General features: G+C 42.9%; 1 long non-coding RNA gene across 1 annotated transcript; it reads right to left on the bottom strand.

The window, feature by feature from the left end:
* Positions 1-3,018: 3,018 nt before the first annotated feature.
* LOC138854671 (uncharacterized) lies at positions 3,019-10,202 on the bottom strand. The gene is made up of 3 exons (XR_011393867.1): positions 10,024-10,202; positions 4,922-5,094; positions 3,019-4,676 (listed from the first exon to the last, which is right to left on the bottom strand). It is a non-coding gene; the product is annotated as an uncharacterized lncRNA (long non-coding RNA).
* Between the last annotated feature and the right edge of the window lie 6,774 nt (positions 10,203-16,976).

The raw sequence follows: 16,976 nt of genomic DNA, 5'->3' as shown, positions 1-16,976 counted from the left end.
TTTTAAAATTACAGTACGTACATTAAGTATATGTACCTATAAAAATCAAGGAAGCGCTAAACCTAGGATTATACAGCATGGAAGATATTCAGGCGTAATTCAGGGAACCGGAGCACAGATCCAATTCCCTAGATCAACAGCCCCTCACCAGCGTCAAGGAACTTTCCTTGAGGGGTTGACCCATATTTACATAGGAGATGACTGTAGGCACAGTACCGAGTGTTGTATGACCTCTACATCGTGATGAAAAGGCAGGTGTATCCTCTGGGGTGATTGTGGCCACTCCAGATGATACAAAACAGAGTGGAGAATGTATGTTATTGTTAATGATCAGGTGAAGGTATTAAGTCATCGAATTGCCATGTGATGTGGCAGCATGTCATCATCGTGGAACAGCATGTGTGTGCAAGAGTAGTCAAAACGATATATTTGTCGGCTCTATTCAGTGGTGTTGCAAGTAACAATTAAGGATGCTACAATACAATGGCACTTATACCTATTGGATTCTTAGTAGATCATTTCTGCTTCGCTTGAGTGCATCAGATAACCCTCTTCAGATGTGTAAGACAAGTATTGCTGGTATTGGACCTATACGGAAAAATTCTTCTCCATTCTTCCTATGTATATGTTATTGCGCCCCCTTTTTCCTACCCAGCATGGTAGTGTATACCCTTGCTTCACTGTTGGGTGTGTCTTGACAAACTACGGTTTCTTTGTGTTTTTCTAAACAGGTCACCCAACAAAGACACCCTTTATTTCAAAGTCTAGAGACAACCCTCACTCCTTTCTGCTCCACAACACAAACACCCAAAGAGGTGGAGTCATAATTTTTCTTAAGATCTATCTCCAGTCCAGAATTCTGAGGAATTCCAATTTATCACCATGTGGGTCTACCACTTTTTTTTGCACAGTGTATAGTAACAATTATAGGTAGTAGGCTGGTAGACAGCAACCGTCCAGGGAGGTACTACCGTCCTGCCAAGTGAGTGTAAAACGAAAGCCTGCAATTGTTTTACATGATGGTAGGATTGCTGGTGTCCTTTTTTCTGTCTCATAAACATGCAAGATTTCAGGTACATCTTGCTACTTCTACTTACACTTAGGTCACACTACACATACATGTACAAGCATATATGTACACACACCCCTCTGGGTTTTCTGCTATTTTCTTTCTAGTTCTTGTTCTTGTTTGTTTTCTGTTATCTCCATGGGAAAGTGGAACAGAATTCTTCCTCTGTAAGCCATGTGTGTTGTAAGAGGCGACTAAAATGCTGGGAGCAAAGGGCTAGTAACCCCTTCTCCTGTATAAATTACTAAATTTAAAAAGAGAAACTTTTGTTTTTCTTTTTGGGCCACCCTGCCTAGGTGGGATATGGCTGGTTTGTTGAAAGAAGAAGTAGTATAGCAACAATCCAGGAACTAAGCTGCAACATTCATGATGGCTATTCAAGTTAGATTCAATAAGAGAAATGATTCAGCAGGTATAATAATACAGTGGTACCTCGGGTTATGAACTTAATTCGTTCCAGAAGGCTGTTAAGATAAGATAAGAGTGTTCGAGTGCTGATACTGAATGAATTTGTCCCCATAAGGAATAATGTAAATTAGATTAATCTGTTTCAGATCCCCAAACATACACTTACAAAAATACACTTACAGTGGACCCCCGCATAACGATCACCTCCTAATGCGACCAATTATGTAAGTGTATTTATGTAAGTGTGTTTGTACGTGTATGTTTGGGGGTCTGAAATGGACTAATCTACTTCACAATATTCCTTATGGGAACAAATTCGGTCAGTACTGGCACCTGAACATACTTCTGGAGTGAAAAAATATCGTTAACCGGGGGTCCACTGTATGTACATAATTATTCGAGTTGGAAGCTGTTTGTATGCCGAGGTACCACCATAATCTGCAGTAAGTGAAGGAGCACAATGATGGGAGGTACCACCATAATCTGCAGTAAGTGAAGGAGCACAATGATGGGAGGTACCACCATAATCTGCAGTAAGTGAAGGAGCACAATGATGGGATAAACTAGATCCAGACTTGAACATTTACACTGTAAAAGAAATTATAAACATAATTCTGCTAAAAATATTTTCATTTGAATTTTTCACACTACAACAGCAGTGCTGTAAGACCCTTGTGGGGTTTAGCACTTTTATATTTTAATAATACACTATGACCCTTGTGGGTTTAGTGCTTTATTTTGATTGTAATAATAATAATACAACCACCTGAAAGACAGTAGTCAGTTAATATAACACGTTTAAACTCCTTCTATAAGACGGTTCTTTAATGCTATTTACCCTTAAGGGAGAGGCTCTTGATCTGGGGAATTGGATCTGTTCTCCAGTTCCCTGAATTGACTCTGAATGCCTTCCTTCCCCCCCATCCCCCACCAGTGCTGTATAATCCCTACAGGTTTAGAGCTCCCCATTATAATTTAATACTATTTAAATGCTCTTAATCGAACTATCATCCCCTTTGGATCAAACCTGTTTGCCTATTTCCTTGGTGCTGTATGAACCCTAATAATAATATCTATTTCTAGAAGAACATAATACAACTTACATAGGATTTTCTTCGGATTTTTAACCCCGGAGGGTTAGCCACCCAGGATAACCCAAGAAAGTCAGTGTCTCATTGAGGACTGTATCATATTTCCACTGGGGTCCTCAGTCTTGTGGCCCAGGATGTGACCCACACCAGTCGATTAACACCCAGGTACCCATTTGCTGCTAGGTGATCATGACAACAGATGTAAAGAATTACGTCAAAATGTTTCCACCCTGCCAGGAATTGAACCTGGGCCCTCTTGTGTGTAAAGCGAGAACATTAGCCACCGGGGCACCTATAGCTGACCAATGACACTACTATATAGACACCCCCTTGTTATGCAGAGCATTTCCTGCCACTTAGTCAATTGTGTCCCCAGGATGATACCCACACCAGTCCACTAACACCCAGGTACCTATTTTACTGCTAGGTGACCCCTCAGGGAAGGTTCCTTGATGTTGGTGAGGGGCTCTTGATTTAGGGAATTGGATCTGTGCTCCAGTTCCCCGAATTAAGCCTGAATGCCTTCCACATTCCCCCCCCCCAGGCGCTGTATAATCCTACGGGTTTAGCGCTTCCTCCTTGATTATAATAATAATAACTGCTAGGTGAACATCAGTCAATCAATCAAGTTTATTCTCTATAAAGATTACAATGCGGAGTGTACATATTATAGGATATTGTGTGGTTTACATATAAAATACTAATTACAGAGGGGGCCACTGTCACACCTAGCATGACTAGGCATTTTGGACAGCAGGTGTAAGGTACCTAACACCCAGGCACCTATTTTACTGCTAGATTAACATGGACAGCAGGTGTCTTTAAGGAAACACGTCTTGTGAATCTTCAAGTGAAAAATTACCTAACTTTTATATCAGTATGCAGTAAGGTATATTAAAATGTACTACTACATAACCTTTGTCAATATATAGTAAGAGTTTGGATTAGTCTGCCAGAAATGCCCAGACATCCTAGTGGCCTTTTTTTGTAATTAATATTTTATAATATGTAACCCACACATTGTAAGCTTTGGAAGGAAATAAATATTTTCATTTTCAAAAGTGATATACTTACAAGGGTTATACAGTAATGAAGAAAATAGTTTATGGTGAAAGTTTTTGAGTTTTCTTTGATATGTGAAGTTACAACACAAAACCTGTTATGGGTAAACTATGATAAACATGAACGTTTCTCCATGTACTTCTTACCTGGAGTACGAGCCACAGCCCGGCTGGTCAGGAACCGACTGTGGCTCACACGTTGGTTTGCGTGCAGCCAGCAGTAACAGCCTGGTTGATCAGGCTCTGATCCACCAGGAGGCCTGGTCACAGACCGGGCTGTGGGGGCGTTGACCCCCGAAACTCTCTCCAGGTAAGAAGTACATGGAGAAACGTTCATGTTTATCATAGTTTACCCATAACAGGTTTTCTGTGTTGTAACTTCACATATCAAAGAAAACTTTCACCATAAACTATTTTCTTCATTACTGTCACTTAGATTTTTAAAATTGTCTTAGGATAATTTAATGACTCAAAACACTGACTTATTTCCATTGGAGTTCTTGTGTTACATGAACATTAACTACATGAAACTATCAGAATTCGTCGAAAATAAAATAACTGGTACTTACAAGCGGAATAATGCGGAGCATTATCAAAGTGAATGAGAAAAACATTTTAAGAAATTGGTTAGTAAAAATTAAAGCCATGACAACAATGCGCATAAGTGTTTCCAATACAGTAAATAAAATTCCTGACTTCCTATCAGTACAGGGGCTCTTGATCTAGGGAATTGGATCTGTGCTCCAGTTTCCTGAAATGAGACTGCGAAATAGAGCCCCTGGTCTCTCTGGAATAACAATGAAACAAAGTTCCTACCCAGAAATTGTAAACAGTCTTTGGTTAATATTTTTAATGCCATCTTGGCCTCGGGACATTTTCCAGTTGTTTTTAAGACTGATAGGATGATCTTTCTTGCTAAGCCCAATAAAGACATCCATCAACCAGGGAACTATAGCCCTATATCTTTACTTGAAGTCACTGGAAAAGTTCTTGAGAAGATCATTTCCAACAGACTCAACTACTATATGGAGTTTCATCACCTTTTTACTGAAAAACAGTTTGGCTTTAGGACACAGAGGTACCCATCATGCAATAAATATTATTTTTTATACTGTAGCAAGTCTGAAACATCAGGGCAATCTTGCCCTAATTGTCACCAGAGATGTTCATAAAGCTTTTGATAGCTTATGGCATGATGGTCTTATATACAAACTTATTGACCTACCTGACCATAACTGGACATTTCTCAGATTTATATATAACTTCCTAACTCAAAGAAAAATCACTCCTACCTTTCATGGCAGGTCAGCAGAGCCTTTTATACTGACAGCTGGTGTCCCACAAGGTTCTTGTCTTAGTCCAATTCTATTCAATATTTATGTGAATGATCTTCCTCAACCAGAGTTTAATGATGCAATTATAACGCAATTTGCAGATGATGTCATCCATGTTGTCTCATCAACTCCTGTAACAGGAAAATACAAGTATGAAAGAGTCATAGAAAAAATGAATATTGAACTTCGTCGAACATCCAATTGGGAAAAGAAATGGAGAATTACGACCAACCCTGACAAAGTCCTGGTTAGCACGATAGGATGTTTTGCATCAACCATCGAAGATAAGGAGGGTATCTCCATCAGAGGAACACCTGTAGCCATTAGAAATCCTAGTAAGATCTTGGGATATGAAATAGACAGGCTGCTCCACTCAACATCTCACGTCAATAAAAAGATAAACATAGCCAAAGCTGGTCTTAGCAGTCTCTTTAGATTTAATGAAGCCCCAACATATGTCAAAAAACATCTGTATAAAATGATGATAAGACCAACACTCGAATACCCATGTGTCCCAATGTTGTTAACAAAGACCAACATGCTACGGTTACAACGGGTCCAGAATAGAGCTCTCTGCTTTATTATTATTATTATAATCAAAAAGAAGCGCTAAGCCACAAGGGCTATACAGCTCTCTGCTTTATTACGGGCACCAGATTTACACGTACAACAGGATATTACTGCCTTAAATGTACGCCTTGATACCCTGAAGAAGAAACAACTCTATGCAATGCAAGAACTCTACATGCCAGATAGAGAACATCCTCTCCAAGTTGAAAATACCACGGATTATATCATCAATACTCCTCCTCAAAGGACCCAAAGAATGACTCTCCCACAGAGGGTGCGTCGCTTCACCCATAAAGACGATTACCATCGACCAATGATCTTGAGCATCCTCCCTGCAGATGAAGATGATTTGGTAACACCAGAACCCTTCTAGGTATACTAAGAAAATCATCGCCCCCAATTAGGGAGATATCTTGTATACCATTCTACTGTTAAAATTATGCTACATTTACTATGGCGGACATCAACCAAATCTTTCAGTGGGCTGCAGAAAACAATATGAAGTTCAACCGTGAGAAATTTCAATTACTCAGATATGGTAAACACGAGGAAATTAAATCTTCATCAGAGTACAAAACAAATTCTGGCCACAAAATAGAGCGAAACACCAACGTCAAAGACCTGGGAGTGATCATGTCGGAGGATCTCACCTTCAAGGACCATAACATTATATCAATCGCATCTCCTAGAAAAATGACAGGATGGATAATGAGAACCTTCAAAACTAGGGATGCCAAGCCCATGATGACACTCTTCAGGTCACTTGTTCTATCTAGGCTGGAATATTGCTGCACACTAACAGCACCTTTCAAGGCAGGTGAAATTGCTGACCTAGAAAATGTACAGAGAACCTTCATGGCGCCATAACGGAGATAAAACACCTCAATTACTGGGAGCGCTTGAGGTTCTTAAACCTGTATTCCCTGGAATGCAGGCGGGAGAGATACATGATTATATACACCTGGAAAATCCTAGAGGGACTAGTACCGAACTTGCACACGAAAATCATTCACTACGAAAGCAAAAGACTTGGCAGACGATGCAACATCCCCCCAATGAAAAGCAGGGGTGTCACTAGCACGTTAAGAGACCATACAATAAGTGTCAGGGGCCCGAGACTGTTCAACTGCCTCCCAGCACACATAAGGGGGATTAGCAATAGATCCCTGGCAGTCTTCAAGCTGGCACTGAACAAGCACCTAAAGTTGGTACCTGACCAGCCGGGCTGTGGCTCGTATGTTGGATTGCGTGCAGCCAGCAGTAACAGGCTGGTTGATCAGGCTCTGATCCACCAGGAGGCCTGGTCACAGACCGGGCCGCGGGGGCGTTGACCCCTGAACTCTCTCCAGGTAAACTCTAGGTCCAGGCGGGGCACCACCTTGTAAGAAGCTGACGTGTCAAATAATTCTTTACGAATTGTCCAGACAATTATCGCCTTCATTGTCGTTTAAATATTCGTTGTGCAATCGCAAAAAAAAAAAAAATTGCAACTTGTATAATTACTACCAATTCAGAGTCATGTACTTACATCTGTTATATCTATGTGACTCTGATGGGTTAGTATTATACCCCTTCAAAAATATTTTATTATTCCACATACACTTTTTAAATTACACCAAAGTGGTTGTGCCACTTACCTTTTATATCCTACCTCTCTCACCCCTCCCACCCTTTTCCAATATTTCTATCTTTACCCATCCTTCTTCCTTACCCATCTTACCAAAGACTGGTCATAAGAAGAAGACTGAATACCTTCCATCCCCCCCACAAGCTCTGTATAATCATACGGGTTTAGCGCTTCCCTTTGATTATAATAATTCATTTGGTACATGATGGGTAAGAGATAAGATTTCGTTCGGATTTTTAACCCCGGAGGGTTAGCCACCCAGGATAACCCAAGAAAGTCAGTGCGTCATCGAGGACTGTCTAACTTATTTCCATTGGGGTCCTTAATATTGTCCCCCAGGATGCGACCCACACCAGTCGACTAACACCCAAGTACCTATCTGCTGCTAGGTGAACAGGACAACAGGTGTTAGGAAACGCGTCGAAATGTTTCCACCCCGCCGGGAATCGAACCGGGGACCTCCATGTGTGAAGCGAGAGCTTTGCCAGCCAGGCCGCGAGGTCACCGGACAGACAACACATACACCAGCAGTAAGCTGCACCTGACACTCTCACAGCTGCTGGTTTTAGCTGGATCGCTAACCCACTCAGCTCATACACTGAGGTCCGGGGTTCGAATCTTCTCCGGTACGGCTGGAAAACATTAAGGACGTGCTTCCATAAGACACCAGCTGTCCCTGTCTCTGTTCACCCATCAGTTTAAAACAGGTACCTGTGTGTTAGTGGACTGGTGTGGGTGGCATCCTGGGACAAAACTGACCTAATGTACTTGTAGACATAAGTATTATTATTATTTATAGTACCATAAAAGAATCAGATTAATGGTAGGCCTAGGGGAAAGTGATATAAATGAACATAACCTTATCTAGACACTTAACTCCACAAATTCCTTGACGGTCTACCCCATTCACACGATGTGTATATCTCTGTGTATATAGACTGAGTATATAGACTGAGTATATAGACTGTGTATATAGACTGAGAGGTTTATATTTCTCATTACATATGCATGAATTTAATTCATAACTTTAAGGTATTAAAATATTCTGTACTGGTGGTCAGCAACACTGACCCTCGTGTAGAAGATAGACTTTTAAACTCCATTAACCAACTCGGATATTAATGTTACACAATAATAACCACATTAATAAGACCATAAAAATGAACTTTGCAGCAGACCTATTGGCCCATGTTAGGCAGGTTCAAGTCACATCCACTCATATACCTATGACAATAACTGGGAGGTTGTTCCGCTTACCTACAACTCTATTGGCAAACACTACTTCCCTATATAGTTTCTAAATTACATTTGTCCAGCCTGAGTATAGTGCTGCGAGTACTGTCTTGGTTAGATACAACACGTTAACTTTATTTAGGAAAAGGTACACTTTACCTGGAGTTTACCTGGAGAGAGTTCCGGGGGTCAACGCCCCCGCGGCCCGGTCTGTGACCAGGCCTCATGGTGGATCAGGGCATGATCAACCAGGCTGTTAATGCTGGCTGCACCCATAAGTACAATTATCATACATAGTGTAAATTACGCAGATAAGGTGACTTATTTCAATCGGGGTCTTTGATTTTCCATTCGTATTCCCTTTATTTAATCCGGCTTTCCAGTGTTGCACTTTAATCACATCACTCCCCAATTTTACATCTTTCAGAGAGATATAAGTTAAAATAATAATCTAAATACAATTTTTTAAAGGGGTTGAAGGGTAAGCCAGCGGAAGGCCTCTGTCAGATGACCAAAAGCTCCAGCTGTGGGTCATCATATGACTAAGACCCGCCTCAGGAAACAATTGTCCTGTTTCCTGACAAACTTTACCTAACCTATATTTACAGAGGTTGCAAAATTCAATGCTTCAGCCTATCTTCGTAGCAAAGATTTCGCCAAATCCGGGAATCGAATCCAGGTCCCTCTGAGTGTTTAATCTGTACCACAGAGCTACGGGTCACTGAGGAGTTAGATGTTGAGTGAGGTACAGGGAGAAGGTAGAATGGAAGAGGGGTAAAATAGGTAGGATGAGAAGGGAGGGAAGGAATGAGAAGGATAGGAAGGCTAGGATGAAATGGAAAGATAGAAAAGGATTAAAAGAGTAATAAGGAGATACGGAAGTAAGAGCGGAGTAAGGTAGAGGGAAGTAGAGAAAATTCTAAGGGAAGAGTATAGTAGAGAGATTAGAAAACCAACATAGAAAGAGAAGGAAAGTAGGTAGGTAGATAAGTGGGGGGAGGAAAGCAGGCAACAATAAGGTCGGAGAAAGAGAAGCATGCAGGTAGAAAGATTGAAGGAAGAAAGAAGACAGGCAGAATGGAGGAAATAAATATAGGAGTAACATTAACAAACAAGATGACTCAATAAGTTAACTATAACCATACCACCATCCATAGAATTATCAGAATGATTCAGTATCATAATTTCGACCCTAATTTTCCCTGAAAAATCTTTCGTTTACCTGCAAGTGATAAAATGATAATAGAATTTTATAGATAACATCCTTATCGAGGGTCAACAGGGAGCCCAGAGATAAGAACAAAAAAAATAAATAAAACTACAATAATGTGAAAAATATTTCTGTTTACAATTTGAATACATATCCAGGACTTTATAAACTGTGGTTGCACGGGGTCGAGTCACAGCTCCTGGCCCCGCCTTCACAGTTTTTGACTAGTGTTTAAGAGTAAGTTGAAGTTATAAATATCTCGCAGCCTATAATTTTTAAAGTGGTGGAGGGGTAAGCCAGTAGAAGGCTTCGGTCAAATGACCAAAAGCTTCAGTTGTGGGTCATCATATGACTAAGACTCGCGTCAGGAAACGCTTGTCCTGTTTCCTGACAAACTAACTTACCTAACCTAGGACTTACAGTAGTGGCTTCAAGTTGGAGAAAGTTAGATGTAGAAAGGCAGGTGTAGGTTTGGCAGTAGAGTTGTAGTTGATTGGAATAAACTCTCAGTAGCATTAACTTCTCCGGTTAAAACCTCTTCTTAAAACACAACACACACACAGGGCCAGTGAAGAGGCGGGGCCAGGAGCTATGAATCGACCCCTGCAACCACAACTAGGTAAGTACACACAGTCATTGATATTAGCTATGGTTTGTATAAGTTACATTATGTACTTGTAGAAATTATCATCATTATTATCACCGTTTCCACGCGTCCGGGGATCGAACTCCGATCCCTGTGTGTGTGAGATCTGAGGCCGTTATCTAGTGATCCACCAGGACCTTGGAATATGGCAGTTTTTCCTACTCCACCAGCAGCCACATTTTGGACGTCATCTGCGTCCTGGCAAGTATCCATGTTACCCGACTGACTAGTTATACATGGGGAGCACATACAAGTATATACACAGAGTTACTTAGACAGGGTCGATGTGGGTAATGAAACAAGAGATGTATACATTCTCAATGTATATTTACACTGAGAGGAGTATGTCTCTCATGGTGGAAATAAATGGTATGAAATACCGACACAATGGCAATATAAACACAAATGCAGTATAATGTAATCCTTTATTGACTACGTTTCGCCCACACAGTGGGCTTTTTCAAACCAAACGTGGTGTGAAGATTGAGACACTTATGCAGCATATGGAAATCTTTATTCAGGAAACGTTTCGCCACACAGTGGCTTCATCAGTCCAATACAAAGACTAGTGGATGGTACCACTATGACCCCGCCTCAATCTGCTTCACGTCACCTCACTACAGTATATAAGCCACGTCTACGGCCCTATGCTGTACATTCTACAAGATTGATGGACTGAACACATCGACTCCAGGTTGAGGGACTGATTACCTCATTCTCCTCCTCTCCTTACGCCTTCCTCTTTGTATTGGACTGATGAAGCCACTGTGTGGCGAAACGTTTCCTGAATAAAGATTTCCATATGCTGCATAAGTGTCTCAATCTTCAACTTGTCGGTTTTTCAAACCATTCATCACAACTGTCGGACACTGCAGCATCATGGGATCTTGTTACAAAGAATTCTTCAACACTTGTTCAACCTTTGGACGAAGACCTACTTCGACTAGTGGATGGTACCACTATGACCCCGCCTCAATCTGCTTCACGTCACCTCACTACAGTATATAAGCCACGTCTACGGCCCTATGCTGTACATTCTACAAGATTGATGGACTGAACACATCGACTCCAGGTTGAGGGACTGATTACCTCATTCTCCTCCTCTCCTTACGCCTTCCTCTTTGTATTGGACTGATGAAGCCACTGTGTGGCGAAACGTTTCCTGAATAAAGATTTCCATATGCTGCATAAGTGTCTCAATCTTCAACTTGTCGGTTTTTCAAACCATTCATCACAAACGTGGTGTAATTATAGGCTTCTTCCTGCGTGCACTCAGAATCTGCAGCAACGAGTTCCTTGAGGAAGAATGCACTATAATTGAACAAATATTCTCTAAACTCCACTATCCTCGTCACTTCATCAGAGACTGCAGACGGCGAGCATTAAACATCTTCAACACACCCAGAGAAGACACTGCCGAGAAGAGATACATAGTCCTTCCCACCAACTCCATTGCCAAACATGTTTCCAACATTTTTGCCAAAACATCATTCCAAGTATCTACCTCCACAACCACGACCATCAAGGACATCACCAGTAGTAGGCAGGACAAGCCTCCATCCTCTGCAGGGGTATACATAATCCCTTGTAATGACTGCAACAAGTTATACGTGGGCGAAACATCAAGGGACCTCCAAACACGTATTTCAGAACACCAATACGCAAGCAGGTCTGACGACACAAGGAATGCCTGCGTACAACACCGTAATTCACACAACCACTTGATAAACTACAGAAACTCAAGACTTATCGCCACAGAAGACAACACTCAATACCGAAGAATCCTGGAATCATCACTCATTTCTATATCCGACAACTTCAACCAGAATAGTGGCTTCTATAACATAGCTGAACCACTTGCCAAGAAACTTCTTCATCGCTATCCCACATAAGAACACTGTAGAAGGTCTGCTCACAAACTTATCCAATCTCCTTTCCAAGCTACCCAAGTTTTTAGACTCTATAACCCCACTCGGTACATCATCAGATGCAGCATTCTTCACCTGACCTCAGCCGGACTATAAATACTCGCGTTCCTTCCACCCCAGGTAGTTCTGTTTGTGACTTGAAAAAGCCCACTGTGTGGGCGAAACGTAGTCAATAAAGGATTACATTATACTGCATTTGTGTTTATATTGCCATGTCTCTCATGGTACATACACTGAAAGGTATATATGTGCTCATTGTCCATACAGAGGTGTATATCTCACAGTGTATATACACTGAGGTGTGTATATATGTTCTGAGAGTTTACTTCCCTTTGTAGCAATATTGTTAAAGTATTCTTGAGACGCAGCCTTAATGACCCTCGTGTAGTGGATGAGTTTTAAACTTAATGAAGTGAGCAGTAAGGTCAGTGTGACTGCACACATCTGAGGTGACAGCAGTAAGGTCAGTGTGACTGCACACATCTGAGGTGACAGCAGTAAGGTCAGTGTGACTGCACACATCTGAGGTGACAGCAGTAAGGTCAGTGTGACTGCACACATCTGCGGTGACAGCAGTAAGGTCAGTGTGACTGCACACATCTGCGGTGACAGCAGTAAGGTCAGTGTGACTGCACACATCTGCGGTGACAGCAGTAAGGTCAGTGTGACTGCACACATCTGCGGTGACAGCATCAAGGTCAGTGTGACTGCACACATCTGCGGTGACAGCATCAAGGTCAGTGTGACTGCACACATCTGCGGTGACAGCATCAAGGTCAGTGTGACTGCACACATCTGCGGTGACAGCATCAAGGTCAGTGTGCCTGCACACATCTGCGGTGACAGCAGTAAGGTCAGTGTGACTGCACACATCTGCGGTGACAGCAGTAAGGTCAGTGTGACTGCACACATCTGCGGTGACAGCATCAAGGTCAGTGTGACTGCACACATCTGCGGTGACAGCATCAAGGTCAGTGACTGCACACATTTGAGGTGACAGCATCAAGGTCAGTGTGACTGCACACATCTGCGGTGACAGCATCAAGGTCAGTGACTGCACACATCTGCGGTGACAGCATCAAGGTCAGTGTGACTGCACACATCTGCGGTGACAGCATCAAGGTCAGTGACTGCACACATCTGCGGTGACAGCATCAAGGTCAGTGTGACTGCACACATCTGCGGTGACAGCAGTAAGGTCAGTGTGACTGCACACATCTGCGGTGACAGCATCAAGGTCAGTGTGACTGCACACATCTGCGGTGACAGCATCAAGGTCAGTGTGCCTGCACACATCTGCGGTGACAGCAGTAAGGTCAGTGTGACTGCACACATCTGCGGTGACAGCATCAAGGTCAGTGTGCCTGCACACATCTGCGGTGACAGCAGTAAGGTCAGTGTGACTGCACACATCTGCGGTGACAGCAGTAAGGTCAGTGTGACTGCACACATCTGCGGTGACAGCATCAAGGTCAGTGTGACTGCACACATCTGCGGTGACAGCATCAAGGTCAGTGACTGCACACATCTGAGGTGACAGCATCAAGGTCAGTGTGACTGCACACATCTGCGGTGACAGCATCAAGGTCAGTGTGACTGCACACATCTGCGGTGACAGCAGTAAGGTCAGTGTGACTGCACACATCTGCGGTGACAGCATCAAGGTCAGTGTGACTGCACACATCTGCGGTGACAGCAGTAAGGTCAGTGTGACTGCACACATCTGCGGTGACAGCAGTAAGGTCAGTGTGACTGCACACATCTGCGGTGACAGCATCAAGGTCAGTGTGACTGAACACATCTGCGGTGACAGCATCAAGGTCAGTGTGACTGAACACATCTGCGGTGACAGCATCAAGGTCAGTGTGACCTCACACAACAAACATCTGTGATGACAGCATCAAGGTTAGTGTGACCTCACACAACAAACATCTGTGGTGGCAGCATCAAGCTCAGTGACCTCACACAGCAAACATCAGCGGTGACAGCATCAAGGTCAGTGACCTCACACAACAAACATCTGCAGTGACAACATCAAGGTCAGTGTGACTGCACACATCTGCGGTGACAGCATCAAGGTCAGTGTGACTGAACACATCTGCGGTGACAGCATCAAGGTCAGTGTGACTGAACACATCTGCGGTGACAGCATCAAGGTCAGTGTGACCTCACACAACAAACATCTGTGATGACAGCATCAAGGTGTGACCTCACACAACAAACATCTGTGGTGGCAGCATCAAGCTCAGTGACCTCACACAGCAAACATCAGCGGTGACAGCATCAAGGTCAGTGACCTCACACAACAAACATCTGCAGTGACAACATCTAGGTCAGTGTGACATCACACAACAAACATCTGCGGTGACAGCATCAAGGACAGTGTGACCTCACACAACAAACATCTGTGGTGACATCAAGGTCAGTGACCTCACACATCTGTGGTGACAATATCAAGGTCAGTGTGACCTCACACAAACATCTATGGTGACAACATCAAGGTCAGTGACCTCACACAACAAACATCTATAATGACAATATCAAGGTCAGTGACCTCACTCAACAAACATCTGCGGTGACAGCATCAAGGACAGTGTGACCTCACACAACAATCTGTGGTGACATCAAGGTCAGTGACCTCACACATCTGTGGTGACAATATCAAGGTCAGTGTGACCTCACACAAACATCTATGGTGACAACATCAAGGTCAGTGACCTCACACAACAAACATCTATAATGACAATATCAAGGTCAGTGACCTCACTCAACAAACATCTGCGGTGACAGCATCAAGGACAGTGTGACCTCACACAACAATCTGTGGTGACATCAAGGTCAGTGACCTCACACATCTGTGGTGACAATATCAAGGTCAGTGTGACCTCACACAAACATCTATGGTGACAACATCAAGGTCAGTGACCTCACTCAACAAACATCTGCGGTGACAGCATCAAGGACAGTGTGACCTCACACAACAAACATCTGCGGTGACAGCATCAAGGTCAGTGACCTCACACAAACATCTGTGGTGACAGCATCAAGGTCAGTGTGACTTCACACAACAGCTGTGGTGACAACATCAAGGTCAGTGTGACCGCACACAAACAGCTGCGGTGACAAGGTCAGTGTGACCTCACACAGCTGCGGTGACAACATCAAGGTCAGTGTGACCTCACACAACAAACATCTGTGACAACATCAAGGTCAGTGACCTCACAACAAACATCTGCGGTGACAGCATCAAGGTCAGTGACCTCACACAACAAACATCTGCGGTGACAGCATCAAAGTCAGTGACCTCACACAACAAACATCAGCGGTGACAGCATCAAGGACAGTGACCTCACACAACAAACATCTGCTGTGACAACATCAAGGTCAGTGTGACCTCACATAAACTGCGGTGACAACATCAGTCAGTGTGACATCACACATCTGCGGTGACAACATCAAGGTCAGTGTGACATCACACAACGAACATCTGCGGTGACAACATCAAGGTCAGTGAGACCTCACACAACGAACATCTGCAGTTACAACATCAAGGTCAGTGTGACCTCACAAACATCTGCGGTGATAACATCAAGGTAGGACAGACCAGCAAGGGGGTGGAACAGCTATATACTACTCAAATCAACTCGAATGTATCGAAAAATCTTGCACAAGGGACGAACATGGTGAATATACCATAGCCAAATTTAAATCAAAAGACCTGCAAAAACCCCTCACAGTTATAAACATCTACAGAGTACCACAGTCAAACATTGACCACTTTAGTGAAACACTAGGAAACATGATTACTGATGCACATATGAATAAAGACCACCTACTACTAACAGGAGATTTCAACATCAAGTTGCTACACGACCAGGACCCACAAGTAACCGAATTCACAAACACTATGAGCAACTGCCTGTTGCTACCAACAATATCTAAACCTACAAGAATCACCGAGACAAGTATCTCCTTAATAGATCACATCTGGACTAACACCATATCTCCTTTAAAATATCTCCTTTAAAATCAGGCATAATCACAGACAACACCACAGACCACTACCCAACCTTTCTCATAACTAATCTGGGCAAACTACCACAAGATATTACTAAAGTAACCTTCAGACTAAATAACGAGACAGCTGTAAACAACTTTATAGCAGCTATGAATAACATTGATTGGCAAAATGAGCTCGAAACATATACAGATATTAATGAATGTATAAATAATTTTCTAAAAATGGTCCATTACCTCTACAACAAACATTGCTCTAAAAAATTAAACAGTTCACAGCAAAGAGACTGAATAATCCCTGGCTAACACCCAGCATCCTCAAATCCATTAACACAAAGCACAATTATGAAAAACAGTACAGAATGGGGTGAAATAACTAGAGAACAGTCTAAACGTTACTCGTCAGCACTTACCAGCCTGATAAGATAAGATTTCGTTCGGATTTTTAACCCCGGAGGGTTAGCCACCCAGGATAACCCAAGAAAGTCAGTGCGTCATCGAGAACTGTCTAACTTATTTCCATTGGGGTCCTTAATCTTGTCCCCCAGGATGCGACCCACACCAGTCGACTAACACCCAGGTACCTATTTGCTGCTAGGTGAACAGGACAACAGGTGTAAGGAAACGTGTCGAAATGTTTCCACCCGCCGGGAATCGAACCCGGGCCCTCCGTGTGTGAAGCGGGAGCTTTAGCCACCAGGCCACCGGGCCTGGTGTATTACGAAAATAGATTACATAACATCAAAGGTGATATGAAAAAGACCTGGAAAACACTATCTGAA

This window comes from Cherax quadricarinatus, chromosome 66, assembly GCF_038502225.1.
Source record: "Cherax quadricarinatus isolate ZL_2023a chromosome 66, ASM3850222v1, whole genome shotgun sequence".
NCBI classification, from domain to species: domain Eukaryota; kingdom Metazoa; phylum Arthropoda; class Malacostraca; order Decapoda; family Parastacidae; genus Cherax; species Cherax quadricarinatus.
Note: the sequence above shows the minus strand (reverse complement) of the source record. Positions and strands in the feature narration are given on the sequence as shown.